Source organism: Lissotriton helveticus, chromosome 12 (assembly GCF_964261635.1).
Source record: "Lissotriton helveticus chromosome 12, aLisHel1.1, whole genome shotgun sequence".
Classification (NCBI taxonomy): domain Eukaryota; kingdom Metazoa; phylum Chordata; class Amphibia; order Caudata; family Salamandridae; genus Lissotriton; species Lissotriton helveticus.
The window spans coordinates 565,951,157-565,966,829 of record NC_136073.1 but is presented as its reverse complement, the minus strand read 5'-3'; the positions used below and the strand labels follow the sequence as shown (position 1 = coordinate 565,966,829).

The window sequence follows — 15,673 nt, the reverse complement described above, 5'->3', positions numbered from 1 at the left end:
ACAGGAAAACTTTACTCCAGGGAAACAGTAAAAATGGCAAACAAAGACACTGAGAGGGAAGGTGCAGAGAGGAAGAGGAAAATCAAATTCAGCACCATGGAGCTGCAGGTCCTCGTGGAGGAGGTCGTACAGGAACACCAGCAATTGTTTGGAAAGCAGTCCCTGCAGGTGGCAGAATCTGCCAAAAGGAAGATCTGGCTGGCAATACAGTCAAAGGTAAATGCTGTCGGTGTCACCCCACGGGAGATTGACGACCTGAAGAAGAGGTGGTACGACCTCAGGAGCCTAACTAAGCAAAAGATGGCTGAGCTCCACAAACAGGCGGATCTGACTGGAGGAGGGAGGAGCAGGGCACCTGCCCTGACTGAGCTGGAGGTGCTGGTGGAGTCCACTATTGAACCTGACAGCGTCTGTGTGATTGGAGATGCAGACAGCTCAGACCGAGCTGCCACCAGAAAAGGTAAGAAGCATGCACAGCAATCACCCCCACCCCATCCCCTTCCCCTATGTGGTAGTGTTAACCCCACTCCAGTAGAGGTAGCAATGTACACCAGCAATGCATTATGGGAGATGTAGTAATCCAAACACCTACCATGTCAGACAGCACACCAAACAACAAGGCATGCGACACACATCAGTGAAAAGCAAGATGAGGCAATAGAGACAGTGTATCAGAGATTAGAATTTAATTGTATGAGCAGGGCTGCAGGACCACAGAGATAATTTTCAGATTTCTGTCCACAGGCGAGACATCTCGCAGGCGTACCAAGGAGAAGGAGGGCAGTGCCCCAGAGAGGGAAGACACACAGGAGGCCAGCACAAGTGCAGGGAATTCCACAGAGGAAACGTGTGCACCAACAGCACAGCCAGCCTCTCAAGAACGTCCAACATTACCACTGCTGCAGGCATCCCCAGAGCGTTTTGGCTCCCCTCTACTACTGTCCTCTCCTGAACTGAGTGCGTCACCGGCTACCACAACACCTGCAGTCCAGAAAAGCAAGAGGCATGAAGTTGCCACACTAGTGTTAATGGAGCCATCAGCAGAAGAAATGGTGGGGGATGAGACACCAATCGTGGCTGGTGAGTAAAAACCCTGCCAATCAGCAGTCCAGCACATAGGTGCTCCGCACAGGTACCAGGCGCCGCAGGGCCAGAGACAGTAGTGATGTGCAACATGGCGAGTGTCCCAATGTCTTCCGTGGACTGGAGGGTAGCATGGTTCAAATTCAGCGCATGCAGGGGAAGCCCATCCAGTCTGTGCAACGCCAGATGTGTGTCAGGGAAGCTGATGTAATGATGCATTCTCTGCATCATGGCCTGCAGGAACTTCCGGAAGAAACGGGACAGGCAGCTCTGGGACACCCCACCTACCGCAGCTATCACACGCTGGTAACTCCCAGATGCAAGCAGGTGTAGGCTACAGAGCACCTGCACATGGGGTGGGATGGCGTGCACCCTTGGTGTTGGGTGCTCCAGGAGTGGGTACAGGTCCCTAATCAAGTCCAGGATGGTGTGGGGGTGTAGCCTGTACCTTTGCAAGATCTCTGCCTCAGCGAGTTGGAAGAGCGTGATCCGCTGTCTGTAGACTTGCTCCTCCCGTCTCCAAATCCTCTCTCCTGCTGCCTGTAGCCGTAGCCGCCTTGCTATCATGTAGAATGCCGCCATTCTGGTCACACTGTTGCATTTTGGGGCCTTTTTTATAGCCTGCACCTGGTTACCACCTGAATTTAATCCATGGTATTTACCGACTCTTAAATACCGAATTTCATGAAATTCGGTATTTAAGAAGTTACCTACATCTCTATTCTCATTGTTTACCATTTCTTATTTACCGATTCGGTAAATAAGAATTCGGTAAGTTCCGATTCAGAAATTACCGATTCGTATTTGGTTGTAAAGCTTTTATTCGACATTTTTGTCATAAAGCCAACAATTTAAAAATACATTCGTATACATGATTTCTTAAAAGCAAATATCAGTTTCAAAAAATAACAGAAAAAGAATACAATATATACATAGGTCGAGTCCCAGATAACATCACAATCTATTTACAATTTGCATGAGGATACGTTGTTTTTTTTTTATAGTTTAACATACAATTTATAATAATCTTCCAGTTAGAATTGATTACAAGACCGAGTATTAAAAGGAATTATAAACACAATATAAATAGATAAAAATGCCAGTATAAAAGATTAATATACTATATTTTTAGTCCATATTTCTTCCTAATCAAGCAGACACTATAAAGATACCTACTGACTCCAAAGGTTATCAGCTGAGAAGTTGAGGATCTGAGTAGTCTTTCAGCCTCACTAAACGATCTTATGCCCAGATTTTTACAAAGAGGCTTAATCCATTTCATACGTTGTATTTTGTAAAGAGGACAAAAGAAGAGAATGTGGGCCTCATCTTCTTTTTGCATCAATTCACACAACTTACAATATGAGTCAGTCCCCTTAAAGTTACCCCACCGACTGGTATTTGCATTTATCTGTAAAACTCCATATCTGTATTGGAGATATACGGTTTTAGCCAATGGTGGTTCAACTTCATCCATGAATTGTTCGAATATGGGAGTATCCTTACATTGCAGAAACTTTTGTGTCAACGAGCCAGTGACAAGTTCATATACTCTGCTGGTCATGTAGTACCAATAAGCAATTTTTACCTGTTCTTTGGAGTTAGTTTGCAAAGCAGTTGGATTTTTCCAAAAGTGTGAGAGACCAATTTTTGTAAGCCAAGTGGATATATGTCTTAACCACTTGATTGAGTTGAACGTGTCCAATTCCCTCATTTCCAATAATCCAGCTCTGTAGTCAGCGAGTTCAGGGGTAGACCACAATCTCACCCAATAGAGTAGTGGCCTCAACCAACATAAAAGATCTGTACGTTTTAGGTTGATGTCTAGGTAAACAGGCACCAAAGGCGTTCTTTGTGGTAGTCTTAATAGGCGCCTAAAGAACGCGTTCTCGTCAGTATCAAATATCTTATTTGAGTAAGGCCCCCAAATCTCTGCCCCATACAGGGCTGCAGATTGTGCTTTTGCTTTAAACACTTCAATCGCAGGTGTTATTGCTTTTGAAGTACTCCCTCCATGAATTTTTTAAATTGGTAGAGAATTGTGTTTAAGTGTCAGCCTACTTTTTTCTAGTTGTTTTTTCCAAGATAATTTATGATCAAGCCTGATACCAAGATAATCAAAAAATTACACATACTCTAGCTTTGTATTATTTAATGCCAAATTCTTCTTAAAAGTTTTTGATGGATTAATGGCCATATACTTAGTTTTGAGAGAGTTGATTTCTAACCCCTTTAACACACAATAACTATTGAATTGATTTATTAAGTTTTGTAATCCCTTAGGTGTTTGTGATATTAAAATGGTGTCATCCGCAAATAACAGTGCTGTAATTGCCTCATTACATAATTTCGGGGAATCGTGGTCGTATTTACCGAATCGGTCTTTTTTGGGCTCCTACATCTCAAATGCCCAATACCGGTCGATAACGGGCGAAATTCGGTAATTTCGTCCGTTATCGACCAGTATTGGGCTACCTACATTTGGCACTAAATCACTAAAAATAATAAATCGAGATCAGTAGAAGGCACGCTCATGGAGAACAGTACTAGCTCCTTTAGTATACCTTCTAGTAGTGATACTGAGGAACAACTAGATCCGGAGGAGGACACATCCAACGGAACAGTGAGAAGTAATGGTTGTTTAGAGTAATTAAGGAGAATCAAAGTAAGAAAATGTAGACAAGAATATGAAAAAAAACTACATCTAGACAAACAAAAAGGAAGAAAAGAAAGAGGGGGGCAACCAAGGGACAGAACAGAGATGCAAAAAAGATTGTGGACTTGCAAGAAGTAAACAATCATTTATTATTACAAATAATCTCAGATGCAATGATTATGAATCTGTCTGATGAAATCTTGAACCAAGACATGATGTGAGTATTGAAAAAAGGGCTTGAGGTTTCTCCCACTACTGATTTTGATCTGTGTCAAGTGAAAATGGATATCTCTAAATTCATTCACAAATTAAAACTAATTTGCTAATTAATTTAAAGATATAAATTTTAACTTGATACAGATCAAAATCAGCAGTGTGACAAAACCTCATGCCCATTTTTCAATACTCTAATCATATCTTAAAAAACTTCAGTGTGAATCCTTTATGTGAGACCAGTACTTAAATGAACTCTGACTTAAGCATTGTATTGATCCAGTATGCACTAGATACATCACTGTTGCGGTCTATCACAGAATGTGAAAATGATCCGGTTACAGTTATGCCACTCTTATCCGATTTGAATATCGATACAGATTTGAGCATTGATAGTGGCTTATGACTGAATTCCAAACGGACGCCTCAATTTACGAGTGACAACAGTTGAGATCTATGCTGTAAGAATGTGTGTGTGGATAATGATGAATGGAAAATGAGATAACAATAACAAATGCAGGTATCGCATAAAACAATCTGTCACACTCTGAATGCTCAGCATACAACAACTTCAAGATGACAAGGAACTCATCATTAGGGAGGATGCAAAGGGTGGCAAAATAGACATTATGAACAAAAGTGACTATGACAATGAAGTTTTCAGACAACTGAATGTTTTTTGCTATGTTCAACTTGATATAACACCTTGCTTAACCCGTTGGCTGCTTCCACGTTTTTGCAGCAGTGCGGCCGTTTTAAAAAACGGGCGCGGTCGCGTCGGCAGCACCAGCGAGGTAGTGCTGCCGTCGGCAGCAGCCAACGGGTTAATACCGAGATAAAACTGTTGTATGCTAAAGAATTACTATTGATGACGAAGATTTGTATCTGAAACTTGTAAAAAGTAGGTACCTATGCTGTTACATCCTTCCCAATATAAATAAGGAGGGTCGCTTTACCCTGAGTAGGCCTATCATTTTGTGTACTAGTGGACCAACTGAGAGAATCTCAGAATTTGTTGATGTGTTTTTAAGGTCATATGTACCAAATCTACCATCTTTCATTAGAGACACTAAACATGTCCTTAATCTTTTATGTGCTATCACCTGGGAAGAAGGATAATATTGGTCACCTTAGATGTTGTCTCGCTATATACCAACGTTATACATGATTTTGGAATACAGGCAGTGGAGCATTTTCTTAATAGATCCATTGAACTCCTGTCACACACATATGATCTTACATATGATTTGTTTGACCCTTGAAAATAATGTCTTCATCTACAGTGGACAAGGGTACCATTATCTTTGTGGGACTGCCAAGGGCTCCAGATTTCCCCCCACTTATTTATGGCTTGGCTCGAGGAGAGGATGGGGACACGGATAGAAGAAAATGGATTGAAAAATATATTATTGAGGACTTTTATAGACAATGTCCTAATTATTTGGAGTGGGCCTAGATTAACTTTGTATCATATGTTATCTCTAATTCATATAATAGGAGCTTCACTCTGAATTACAGCTATGAAACTTTTTTGGAGGCAGAATTGTACGCCAGGAATATGCACTTCAGAGTTAAATGTATCATAAGACTAATGATAATCAACTGCACTATTTTTTAGGAGACTCATGGAACTTATGTATGTGATATAATCGAGCTTTGACACCCAACACTAAAGATATTATTTTACACCACACATATATATCTCGCTCTTGATCCCAAGTGGATGCCAATTAGAATTCTGTTATTTTCTTACTGTAGGGATATATATCTTTTTAGATTTCCTGTACATGTATTGACTGTATGTTTTTGGACGTTGGACATGTCTGTTCATGAGGTTTACTCGATTGAGGACCACAGATTTAAAATTGATCTTGAGAGAATCGTAACAAAGATAAGTCCTCCCTTGTTATGATTGGAATATACAGGGTGAGCCTCGGGTTTTTTGTTATTTTTTTCTTGGTAATATGGGACCCACCAGTTGCACTTAATGTGAACATGTGCATGTTCATACTTTGGTCTGCCTTGACTACTGTTTTGTCATAATGTGACTATGTTGAAAATAGAGACGGGAATTACTTAGTACGTTATTATTTATATTGTTCAGTGTACTAAGAACGTGTTGCTACTTTAGATAGACATTAGTGACTTGGCTGGTAGTATAGGATGCTCACTCTACTGGCAAAGGTACGTGTGAGCTGAATTTCTGATGTGCTCAGAAATGTATGTGGTGATGATTAAATACTCTATTTGGCTTGGTAAAGCTATAAAAGTGTATCAATGTACTCATGAAATGAATATACAATTCATCAATAAAAGTTGAATACAGTATACACGTGTACAAACGGATGTATGACGTTACAACGCATACTTTTACAACGCATACCTTTACAACACATTTTTTACAACGCAACATCCTTTACAACGCATGCCATTACAACGAATTTTCTGAAAACTACCTTTACAACGCACTCCATTACAACGCATACTACCTTTACAACGCATACCATTACAACGCATACCATTACATTGCATGTATGGTAAGTATTGGATAGTGTAGGGGTAAAAATTACTATTCTAACTCCAGGGGGTGCAACAGTAGGGTAAGTGTTGGATAGTGTAAGGGTACTAGGCGTTGTAATGGTATGTGTTGTAATGGTATGCGTTGTAATGACTGCGTTGCAATTACATGAGTTGTAATTGTATGCGTTGTAGTGTCATGCGTGGGGATGGTTGCGTTGTAATGGCATGCGTTGTACGGGATGTTGTGTTGTAATGACTACGTTGTAATGGTAGTGCGTTGTAAAAGTTGTCTTTTTAAAGGTTGTTTCCCGTACAAACAGTTCAAAAGACAAAATGTACAACTCTCACAACATGGCCAGTCCGTCAGCAAGTCTCTAACATTTCCTTACTCCGAGAGCTCTCTAAATAGAGATTTTTTTAATCATAACGAACCTTGCAAAAAGCAATAAAATCATAAACTCATAGAAGTCAGGAAAGTAGTATCGGATCAGCCAACACAATTAAGTTAATTTAAAAGCATATGAGAAGCTATAAAAGATCTCGACCTATTAAAATGACATATTGAGAAGATGCGACAGCAGATATGAAAGTCAAGGAGGAAAGTGCAAGGCTATTCAAGTGTGTTCCAGGTGAAGTGGCCTAGAAGTATGACCAGGTGGTAAAGGAATGACATACAAAATAACTTTTCCTAATTAAGTGACAGCAAATGATGGGTGTGAAGGCTGTGCATCAAGTCCGTATTTCGTGCTGCAATTCCAAATTGCTCTCCTCAGAAGTTAGGGGATTGCCTGTGTTTTAATGACTTTTTTTGCTTGTCAACTACCGATAAAAAATGTGATGAAGATAGTTAAGTTGAATGCTAGAGCACTTTATATTAACAATCCGAGCTTGCAGGCAGGATCTTATTGGCAAGGTGTTAAATATTGATTTTAACAAGTGAGCTCTCTCCTCCTTAAAACCCAAGCATGTAGGCAATAAATGCACGGCCGACTCGTGAAGATAACGCAATTATGAACTGTGGGAACTGGCACACCCACATACGGATAATGTATGTTGGTATGCAGGTACTCACAGTTCTCAACTACTGTTAATACTTAAAGGGGGTGGCCAACAGCAACCATTTTTGGGTCCCAGTGCGTATATTCCATCATCAGACTTCTAACTCACAGCAAGAGAGAGGAGGGAGAAAAAGAGAATGAAAAGGGGTAATGGGAGTAAACACAAAAAAGTACCTGCAAGAGTGACTGAGATACGGAAACAGAAGCTCTAGGCAGCCTTGATCTTGGGCAACCCCGGCATCTGCCAGTAGTGGTGGTGAGCTTCCAGGAAAAAGTTTTGAACCACTGCACTTATTTTCTTTATTACAAATAAAGCATTGGTAGTCTCATAGCGCCAACCATAACGAAAAGATCAATTAAGCGTGGAGCATAAAGTCAATCTTAACTCCTGATGTCTTTGGTAAAATCTGGAAAGCTACTTATTTTAAAGCAGTCAGTGGCTATAGAGGTATCTTGTAAGAACCGCGTCAAAAGACCCAGGTGGGTTGTACGCGCGTTATAGATCTAGGAAGCCAGTAGGGAGGGTATAGGGATTCTTCCCCCTTTTCTTTCTTGGCAGATATTTGTCTTCAGGTGTCGGGTTTGTTCTCAATTACCATGGTTTCATATTTCATGCTCTGTGTCTTTCTCTTAACACTTTCTTCCTGTATCTCTTTCACTTGTCTTCCTCCTTTTTCGTGGTTTTATCTGCTACTCGCCTTTTATACTGAATGTTACACTTTTTGAAGTCCTCACCCCTAAATCGAGTATTATAGGTATTTGACCCCTGCAAGAGTTACGCATGCGCAGTAGAGATATAGAGCAAAAAAATGTTGCAACCTCTGTCAAGAGCTGCTTTAAGTTGCGCATGCGAAGCCAGCAGCCAGAGTACACTCTTGAAAAATGCCTGAGCATTTTTTTATATATATTAGTTGGAGCTGACAATACACTTACCGCTGCCCGGGCACCAAAACCCCGTGCCTTCAGGACCGAGCCGTCGCTTCGACTCCCGGTGTCCGCTAAGCCTGCCCTCAATCTTCCAGTGCCCTGCTCACAAGTTTCAATTCCCTCACTGCAGCGCCAGCACTTCCGGGAGTCTTAATGCGAGTGGGTGGAGAGTCCCAGTGGAGGGAGGAGTGTGGGAGTCCCAGGAACAGGGGCGAACGGCTTCAGGGAAGCGGAACGAAGGTTGGGTTGCGGGAGAGGACGGAGGAGATTGATTCCAAGGGAAAGAGAGAATGGGAGAATAACAAAGGGAAGACGCATGGATTTGTAGGAGGAAGGAAAGAGTCCTGGGCGGGAGGATGTGGGAGGCAGTGGGGTGACAGGGGTTTATACTATATATATATATAGTAAAAGACCAGCCTCGACAGGGAAGTTGGAAATGGATGGTCCGACACCCGGTGGAGGCAGGGACAACTTAAAGATCTGGGGGGGCCCTGGGCAAACATATTTTGGGTTCCCTGTTTAGAACAGCTTTGAATTTACAATCCAATTTCTACTTTTCATGCACTCTTTAGCTAGGTCACAGGCACACTAGTCCAAATTGTAAATGTTTTTTACTTAATATTCAGTGATGAGTGTTTTCAATATTGTAACATAGCAGCAGCTCACCAATATTATTTCAAATAATCTTTGCGACCCTCTGCCATTTATCAGATGTGAGGTGACGGTCGTGTTTTGATCTAAAAGGAACTTTTTTTCCAGCAGTTGCATGGTGTTGAAGAACATAAACACAACATTTCTCTGCAAAATATCTGTAACAGACTCCCACGTATTAAAAAAAAAAAGCAAAATTGTATTTAAAACTATCTAGGTTTAAAAGGCGTTCAAGTTTACCAGGGCAGGACTGTGTGAAGAACACAGTCTTGGCTTTAAGTGGGTTGAAAAAACTGGGGGGTCTCTCAAAGGGTCGTGGCCAGTGTTATTAGGGGCGTGGCTTTGAAACACTTACGCTAAAAATCTGTGTTTACTATAGTGTGCAGCCCGACTTGTATCTCGCTGTTTCTGTCATTGCATCCAGATATGTGATACAACAAGTAACGTCATACCTACAAAAAAAGGCTCAAATCACTTCTTCTCAACAAATATTGGGGCCCCTAACGTCTATGACTCGATCACTATATACACTCCGCTTCCATGATATCCTCTCACCCTACCCCCTTTCCCTACCTCTCTTACCTCCTCTCCTCCGGTTTCTCATCCCCTATCTCTCTGACTCTCTATACTCTCCACCCTCTCTTACCGTCCATGAATATGTATATGATGCTTATGTCGTTATATGCTACCTCCTATCCATGCAAATGTAATCTTTTGTATCTTTCATGATTTTTACACACGCTGAACTATTTCTTGTATGTTTACCGACCTTGTAAAGCGCTCCGATACCCCCGGGTCCAGTAGCGCTATATAAAACTCTCTAAATAAATAAATAAGTAAGGACTATTGGCTTTGTCAATGGTTATTAGTTGCATAAGATAAGTAAACTGCAACTATGTCTTGTTACATATAATATTGAAAAAGCTTCCAATTAAAGCCCTTGTGACCCTACCACAATGTTGCTGCTCTTGCGCTTCAGAAAGAGAAGGGAAATCCAGAAAGAAAATGACTCTTTAACGCTCACATGGCATGAAGTCATGCCGTAACTTCTCCACTAGTGAGAAGTGAGCAGCGCACATCGATGTGCTTTCTGTCTCGAAACAGGTCTCTATCGGGCTGTTTTGCGCCCTGGCAATTTTTTCCGGAAAAAAATGGACCGGATGTGCCAGGGCTCAAAACAGAGCCCGATAGAGACTCTTTTGGAGGCCCCCTATAAAAAACTGCCGGTGCTCTGACCCCTTGAGACCCGGTCCACTTAAAGCCCTGGCTGGATCAATCAGGCAGCCCCCTGAAAGTCTAGGGCCCTGGGCCAAAGCCCACTTTGCTCCTGCCTTAGAAGGTCCACAGAGCGCTTTACGAGTTTCGGAAGACAGTTGCAGGATCTGAATATTTAGAGATATAGAGATCATTATTATCCTGTTCCAAAGTGGCCTCATATGTGTGTGACACCTTCAGTTAGCCGTAGAAGTGAGCGAGTCACTGAAAGCTCGAGCCTGAAGCCTGACTCTGGCTCAGTTCGAGGTCCTCAGGGAACTTCGAGCTCATAACGAGCAGATCTTTCATGTGGGTTCTGCCTGCCACCTTCGCTGTATCCTCATGCACAAAGAAGTAAAAACAACATTAACATTTGAAGTAAGAAGGAGAGGCAAATAGATACCAATTTAGTGGCTTATTTGTTCCAAGGGAAACTAGAAACCCTTAATCGCGGCTACCTCGCTTAACCAAATTGGGTTATCTTAGGCAAATATTTTATTTAACCTTTCCTCTTTTTTCTTCATTATCTCATATGAAAGCACTTTCAAATACGTTAGTTCAGAATACCAGCTACACAAAAACCTATTGTGTTTAATTTAAAAGTCAGTCAGTCAAATAGGCTTATTTCAATAAAAACATATCTTTAAAAGCAATACATACAACAAGATAAAAGGGATAATAAAGCCAAACACAAGTACAATCATAACTTTATGCAAATCGTATGGCAACAATAAATTACCTAAGACGGTCTAACATAATGACCAAAATTAAACAATTTCATTGAGCCTTTTTGACCTGATCACCCATGCCCAACCTAAAAACTTTGCCATCCCACATACAAACAAGGGCCGGGTATCGTACTTCAAAATTCGCAGAGCCACAATATAGTTTCTGGTACCCAGCTCCTTACACAGGGGTTTCAGCCACCTAGATCGGGGAGCTTTGTACACAGGGCATTCAAATAGAAGGTGGGGGACCGACTCAGTCCTAAGTACACAAAAAGAGCAAAAAGGAGTGGTTTGGGCCAGGATTTTCCAACGCGCAGTCAGTTCCCCCACTGAAAGTACTCCTATTCTAAATTTAAAATACAAGGCCCTATCTCTAGGTTTTAGAATTATGTCGAGATAGGGTTCTCGGGGGGCCACATCCTTCACCAAAATAAATTAGCTGGTGGATCTGCATTGGTTGGGGTCCGTGTTTCTCCTGTCCACTACCCAATTCCAATAGACTCTCTTCAGGACAGACTTAGGGGAGGGTGGTTCTATTCTGCCATGCCTCCCCGAGTCCCAACTCCCCAAGCAGGAATTTAACGTCCCTCAGCCACCTTATTTTTGACCAACCAGACAACGATAGAACCTCCTTCAACCCCTCCGCGTAACTGGAAAGTTCAGGGACTCTCCATAGGCGGGCCCAGAGTAGAAGGGGGCGCAATCTTGCCTGATCTTTAATTGGGCGGCAACCCATATCCAAAAGCAGGGGTAATGTGGGGGTGCTCTGTGGGAGGACCATCAGGTCCTTCAGAAATGTATTCTCTGAGCAGGATAACTGATCAACATTCAGGGAACCCCAAAGCTCAGCCCCATAGAGGGCCGCACTAACACCTCTCGCCATATAAGTATCCAACACAGGGGCGATGGGTTTAAAGGTGGATGGCCGCTGTTCTTTAAGGAGAGCCCCCACCACCCTTATATGACTTAATAACATCTTTTGGAGATGGGAATTCCACCGCATGGTATCACTAAGACGAATGCCTAAATAGTCAAACTCCTTAACCCTTTGCAAGGGCACCAGATTTAGTGCAGGCGCCCGTTTAATTTAAAAGGCTATAATGTTGCTCTATCTATAGGAATTGAAGCCTCATACAGGGTTCACATGACAACTTTCTTGCCGCTTAGTTCACTAATGGCACGGACGTCAGGATGGGGTGGGGGCAGCAATGGTTCTAAGTTTATGTTTACAAAACTTTTCATAATTACTTGTCATTGCAGTGCAGTAATGTGACGTATTAATGTCAAAGCTTCTAAACGTTACAGAAATACTTTTTTAATTTTGAAGAGACTATCATATTTTGTGTGATGTTCGTTTGGGATCTAAGAGCCAAGCCAGATCCTGAGCTCGGCTCTCTCCATTAATTTATTGGCTTGCCCACCTCTAGTTAGCTGTGGCTGTTATCCAACTTGCACTGGTGTCCTTATATGTGTAAGCCTGCAGTTTCATTGGTAAGAAGTAAACTACAAGACCCAGAGTGTATGAATGGTTGGCTAAAATTCAGGATTGTACAGTTAGAGGTCTGTGACCCAACAAATTAACAGCGAGAGCCAAGCCAGAGACAAACCAACGGTCTGGCTGGGCTTTAAAGACCAGTGCATATGCCGAGCTCTGAAAATAGTTGGCATCTAAATCATGCAACAAATATGAAATTCTCTTTAAAATTAAAAAAATAAAGATATTTCGTCAACATGTACAAGCGTGTCACCTTAATACAGCAGATTATTTTTGTACAGCGCACATACTGAACTCTTGGATTGGAAGTTACTCTCATATGTTACAAAGTAAAAGGAGGCTTTGTCCAGTATTTACCCGGGATCAAACAAGTTGATCAAGCGGGAAGCCAGAATTGGTCCCAGGTTTTCTCATTTCAAATTATGCAATTCACTCACTATGTGGCTACCTATTTCTCTCATTTTCAACATCAAAGGTTTATGCTTTATTAATTATTGATGCATGATGGTAGTGTCTGGGTGGCAGGCAGAAGCTGCATTAAATCTCAACTCAAGTGTTCAAGAGCACCTCGAGTGAAGCAATTGCCAGGCCTCTAGCTTGAGCTTTAGGTAGCTCATCCACCTCTATGTATTGTATTGTATTGCAGCATTCATACCAAGTTGCGTCACTGATGCGTGCCTACAAAAAGGCAATCTGGTCAGCTAACAAAGCACAGGAAAACATATGGATAAAATTGCTATAAATAAGTAAAATAAAAAACAGCAAACAGTTCTGGGCAGAAATGAATACACTCGCAAACAATAACTTTGGTCATTATATCTCCGTAATATCCGAATGGGACTGGACAACGTACATCAAAGCAGCTCGCCCAGAGCAAGCCACCCATAGCACAATAGTAAAAGGTGTAATCGCAAAGGCCCACAGCAAGCTCGCCAGTGGTAAATTGGCCAAAAGAATCGCAGGTTGCGCAATCCTTGAGGAAACTGAGACCAGACGGGGCACCTGGATCGAACAGGTCTTCCCAACTGCGGTATTTAAGTACGATCAGGCCTGTTGGGCATCGTATCTTACGCCCCTATTTAATTTGGCATTTACCACCAATACAATTCCAGCATCATGGAGAGGCAGTGTTCTTCACCTCATCTTCAAATCAGGCTCACAGACAAACCCCGCAAACTATAAATTAATTGCCCTGATCGATGTTGAAGCTAAACTTTATGCCACCAAACTTTTAATATATCTGGAAGCAGGGGCATCAGCCGAAAAAAATCATCCCAGCTACTCAAGAGGGGTTTAGGGCCGGCATTAGTACAACCACCAATCTTCTGGCCCTTAGTCTCCTAATCAAAAAGGCAAACCAAAAGTCCTCTAACTTATACACCTGTTTTGTCGACTTAAAAGCTGCATTCAACACAGTTCCACGATGCCTCCTATGGGCAATAATGGCTAGTTGGGGTGTACCCCCAAACCTCCTCAAAGCCATCGTCGATCTAAACTCTGATACCTGGGTACAAATTAAAATAGGTAAGGTTGATAGAAAGACCAGAAAGATCCCCACATTCATTGGTCTTAAACAGGGCTGTGTCCTCTACCCCTGCCTCTTCAACATTTATACAGCGGACCTGGAAGCCCTGTTATCAGAAGTCTTGAGTGATCCACCAAAACTCACACACAGACCTGTGTGTAGTTTACAATATGCAGACAATATTGTTCTATGTAGCCAGACTACCGTAGGCCTGCAGTGCCAAATAACTGCCATCCTTAGTATCACTGAATCCTTAGGCCTTAAGCTAAACTACAGCAAAACTAAAGTCATCTGTTTCCTGACGAAAAATAGACCGCAAAATTCAAATGAAAGCTGCTGGGAACAAGATCGACCAGGTCAGAACCTACAAATATTTAGTTAAGAATAATCTGTTAACATAATTTAATTTTCTAAGCAGTCATGGACCTTCTGAGTAAGCTTCAGGGAGCCCCAGGTATCTCCTGACCACCGGTAAAGAGCCATTGGTACAGAGTATTTATACACTGCAGTTGTTGCTAGATAGTGTAAGCTTTTTGCACACTCAAACACATTAAGTTAAATAAATGTATCTCAAAAACTGATTATTTTAAAATGATTTTTCAACTTTTATTACATTGTTTGTATGTACTTTTTGGCAGTGGTTTAGGTGTGTGTCTTTCTCAAGAGACAAACCATGGGTCACTGTAAAGCTCCTTGATATCTCCCTGTTCAGGAGTGCTGTCTCTGCCCTATTCCCAACCATGTCTTCACTACATCCCACAACCCAAATGCCGCTATTCTCTGGTTCCACCGAGTCTTGTTTAAGCTCTCTGACCTTCAAATAAGTGCTTTTAATTGTAGTTCTGCCTATGATTCTGTAGGGATGTTCTTTCTAGGACCACTTTGGATCTCCCTTAGTTTTGCATAGTAGATGTTTTGAGCTGCCTCTGCTCTTCGCAGCCACACATAATACATTTGTGTTTGTGAAATTATTTTAGGAAAACACTGTGCAAATTGGTTTTTATTCAGTGATTCTTCTTGGGAGTCAGTCTGCAAATGTTGTACACGGTTTCCTGGAATACATAAAAAAGTGGTGTACTGTTTTCTTTGCTCGTTCAACAACAGCTCTTAACGTTTTAGACATAACCTGGCAAGTTACCTGCTGGTTTCCAACACAGTAGTTCTTATCATATAAACGGAGTCTTGTCCCCTTGGGGGCCAGAGAAAAATTCTAGCAGAGAGACCTGTCCTGGAACAAACACACACAGAGCCTGACATGCAGCCTTGTGTACATTGAGTTTACACTCATGATGTAGACCACCTAACAACATACAAGTATGGGGTCTGTTGCCATCCCAGAGATCACGTATATATCCCTGTGCTCACACAGTAAGGGTAGGCTTAGAGAGTTTGCTTTTTACAGCCTGATAGTAATGCTAATTACTTTGTTAAGTTTAATCTGCCTTGTGCTCGCAGCATTTTTTTTCATACTAGACAACGATAGTTTCAATAAATGTATTTACAAGTTTGTTGTGTCTTTCTTATGTTTACTACAGGCATGCATGAGTGAGTGAGTGACGAAAG

The 15,673-nt window shown here is 41.8% G+C and overlaps 1 protein-coding gene across 2 annotated transcripts in view; it reads right to left on the bottom strand.

The window, feature by feature from the left end:
* ELMO3 (engulfment and cell motility 3) overlaps positions 1 to 8,607 on the bottom strand; it is a 300,338-nt gene extending 291,731 nt beyond the window's left edge. For both annotated transcript variants that reach the window (XM_078668416.1, XM_078668415.1), the window contains exon 1: positions 8,464 to 8,607. The gene's annotated coding sequence lies outside the window, so the exon portion shown is untranslated. The remainder of the gene's footprint in view (positions 1 to 8,463) is intronic.
* Positions 8,608 to 15,673: the final 7,066 nt, after the last annotated feature.